We start from the raw sequence: 4117 nt of genomic DNA, 5'->3' as shown, positions 1-4117 counted from the left end.
TGACGTGGACAAGTACTAGCTCAAATGGTTGAGAGTACTTTGGTTGTGTGAAAGCACTTGGGTTTGAGTCTTATGTATTCCAATTATGTGTTGTTGTTTTATTATTGATTTTTAATAATATGTATGAGTATGGAATTGGTATTGTAAGCTTATCATGATTGGAGTATATCATGAAACATGATTGGTTGAATTGGTTATGCACTTGAATGGTGACTAAGTGGTCATGGGTTCAAACTTGGTTGGGAATGAAATTGGAACTTTATTTTCTTAAAAGTGTAGTTTTGGAGGGAATATGAGAGGGCAAAAGAAAACCTAGAAGGGGAAGCCAAGAGGGGCTGGAAAACATCTATAATTCCTAAATGAGAATTAAACACACTAAAAATCCAATTTCGTTTTAGTTTTAAAACCCATCATAAAGACACCTATAAAAGCCAAATTTTAGGTAAAGGGAAGAGTTTTGGCAGTGTGGTGAACTGGTATAGAGAGGGCACGAGATTAAGAGTGTGAGTTGAGTTTTGGGTGTGCAAGGGCTAAAGCAAGAAGGCAATTGTGAATCACGAGTTATTTGTCTCTCTCTATTTTGATCAATAATTCCAGGTTAGGGGAGCTGAACCCGAAATGTGTATTGTTGTATGTTATTGTATGATTTTGATGAAATTATGCACTGAAATTCGTGATGCACATGAGGGAATTTGGGGGTTGTGAGTTGGTACTGTCTTATTTGAATTTTTGGACTAAATACATGAAGAAAAGGGGTTTATACATTGTAAATACGGGAATGGTATGAAACTTGGAAATTGGGAATTTTATGGAGTCTATATTGTGCCTATGTGTTGTTGCAATGTGTGTAAATTGGTTTGGTAAGAATAGGGACGTGTTTTGGTATGTTTGTGCATTGTTAGAGTGAACGGTGCACGTGATCAGACTCGAAACCCTGCAAGTCTCGCCCAAGCGACTCCATCTCGCCTAAGCGAGAGTTGTAGAGTCTCGTTTTTGGTTCTGGTTTGTGTTACTCGCCTACGCGACCAGGAAAAGGGTTGAGCAACATGGTCTCTCGCTCAGGTATGCTCGCTTAGGCGAGAATGACTCGCCTAAGCGAGGTCTCGATTAGTGTTGATGGCTGTTTGATTGCATCCTCGTTTAGGCGAGGTGTGTGTTATTTTTGAGCGAGGGTATGGCTCGCCCAAGCGAGAGGATCTCGCCTAACCGAGATAACGTGATGATGCTACTATTTTAAGCTCGCTCAGGCGATGTGAGATAGCCTAAGCGAGACTGAGGGCTTAGCTTGGGCGAAAGTTCTTGGCTTAAGCGAGTTTATGCAAATTGCAATGTTGTGTGACCTTGCGTGTGTTGGTTTGGCTACTTTTTCCTAAGTATAGGAAGTATATGCAAGTGGTTGTAGTGTTTGGGCTTGACGGACTAAGTCCAATAGGGGTTTGGGATGTGCTTGAATGGTTGGACACATGATGGGCATGGAACTGGTTGAGTTCCCGCCGGCTACTAATGGGCAAGGAATCCTTGGTATGGTGATTACATGTGTCGGGCGCACGATGGGCAAGGAACTGATATGTTCCCGTCGGCTACTATTGGACGAGGAGTCCATAGTATGGTGATTGCGTGCGTGCCAGGGTCTAAGTCGAGAAGGCTTGGATGATTTACTATAGACGAGGAGTCTGTAGGGCAGGACTATGAGCGGGATAGGCTCATAGGGTTGAACCACGAATGAGTTAGTTTCGTGGGAGCACAGTGAAGTCCCAAGACCTAGTTCATGTATATGACTCATGAAGGACTATGAGGTCATGGTTGGGTAAATTTGAAAATCATGAAGTTTTAGTTATGTTATTTTGGGGTGGGTGAGATGTTTATTTCATGTATCTGTTTATATATTGTGCATAGCTCACCCTTTCTGTGTGTGTATGGCGATGATCAGATAACTCATTATCCGAGAGCAGATGTTTTGACAGGTGGGCCAGGAGATGCATAAACTTAGAGTGAGGGATAGCAGGGGATTTTGTTTAGATGTTTATTATTTTGATTTTGAGATAAATATGTAATCCTATGGAACCATGTGAATATTATTTTAATTTTATAAATTATGGACTCCTGTTTTTACTATATATATATATATATATATATATATATTAAAGTTTTTAAATTTCACGTGTTTGTTTGGGAAATGGTATTAAATTAAATTAGGCATTTATTTTTATTTCCTATTTTAATTATTAAATATTAGTAATATTCCTTAGTGATGTTACAGTTCGCCTAGGTGCAGTACACTAGTCCCTTAGCATTTGTCGGGGGAGGTGCAGCGACAAGGGTTTGGAAATATGTGGGTAGTTTCCTTGGTCCGCCTAGGTGTAGTACACCAATCCCCCAACCTTTGTCGGAGGAGATGTAGCAGCAAAGGTTTGGAAATGTGTGGGTAGTTTCCTTGATCCGCCTAGGTGCAGTACATCAGTCCCCCAGCCTTTAAGTGTGATGAACAATGTTAAAGCTAAAGTTTAAGGGGTGATAGTAGATGAAAGGGTGCCAGATGTCAGAGGTCTAATTAGGGGGGTTTGCGTCGCCATTTTGAGTGTTGTGACGTTTCACGTTCATTGTTACGCTTCATGTGACTGATGCTTTTGGCGAGAAAAGTTGTTGTGGTTCAAATTGTTGATTATTAATACAGTTGTTGTTGAAAGTTTGTTCACGTTGGTTCATTTGCAAGAAATTTGAGAGTAGTTATTTGTGTGCTTGAGAGTTGTCCAATAAGTTCTTTGTATCTGCCGCCATCTTACTGTTAAAAAAGGTATGTCTAGTTCTAGCGATAGTGTGTCATTATCTTTTTCGGGTAGTGGGAGTGAACGGTTTAGGGGAGATGGGAGTAGTCGGTCTGATGGTGGGAGTGGTGGTCAAAATGTAGGTACGGGGAGGATTCCGATGGAGACAATTACTGAGGTAAGGGAAGACCCTCTAGAGGATATAGCAAAGGGTAACTGGCCAGCTAAGGCCGGGTATGAATGGGTTGCTAAAGATGTGCGGAACCAATATTCCTTGTTCAGATGGTCTAGGTTGCTTAAGTCATGGCTAAACTGCATACCTATCATGGAGAGAGACATAAGTCGTGACATAGTGGCTTTCGAGAGGGTAAGCGTCGTCGACTGCGTTTGTCACGGCCAAGAGGGAGCAACCAAGGGATTCTTCTACATGTATATGTGCCACTTTTCATAGCTGCACATCAGGCTGCCCTTTGATGATTTTACCATGGGGGTATTACGCCTACTGAACGTTGCCCCTACTCAGCTACATTCGAACAGTTGGGCGTACTTACAAGCTTTCCAGGTTCTTTGTCGATCGTTATATTTGCAGCCATCCCCACAATCATTTTTGTATTTCTATGATACGAGGCCCAAACATCCGACAACATGGTTATCATTGATAAGCCGATCGAGTATGACCAGGCTGGAAGCATTCACTCAATCATTCAAACATTTTAAAGACGGGTTCTTCAAGGTGGTAGTGAAGGAGCCTAGGCGGTCGTACTTTTATCATGATGACGGGAACACTAAGTTCCCCTTTAGTTGCACCGACAACCCTTGGTAGAATTAGGACATGAAGATGGAGAGATTGTCGTTGGCGGATAAGGAGGTGGTGGAGACACTGAGGAAGTTTAATGATAGGCTGCCCATTAAGGACTTAGTTAGGGTTTATAATTCGATTCATCCAATTGTTGATATAGAAGGTATCTTTAAGTGCTATGTTGTGTTTGAGTTAACTGATCATTGTTTGTTGTGATTACTGTAGGGCACATGGCACAAGTTGGGAAGAAGAACTTGAACCTTTTCAAAGCTCTTAGGAAGGAGAAAGCAGCGAAAGCCAAGGCTGCTGGGAGCACTGAAGTTCCCAATTTACAAGATTCCTTGATTGAAGTGCATGTGCACGGGGGATCGAAAAGAAAAGCGGAGGTGCTCACTAAGCAGGGCGGAGGGAAGGATGTGAAGTGAGTGAGGGCTGCCTTGTTGGGGTTGGGATCCTCTAGTGGTGCTAAGAAACCTGAAGCTGGACTCACACAGTTGCCGGAGACGCTTGTCCGTCGTGATATCGATATTAATCTGTCGGAGGCTCTAGTTAA

Source organism: Vigna unguiculata, chromosome 11 (genome assembly GCF_004118075.2).
Source record: "Vigna unguiculata cultivar IT97K-499-35 chromosome 11, ASM411807v1, whole genome shotgun sequence".
NCBI lineage: Eukaryota > Viridiplantae > Streptophyta > Magnoliopsida > Fabales > Fabaceae > Vigna > Vigna unguiculata.
Note: the sequence above shows the minus strand (reverse complement) of the source record.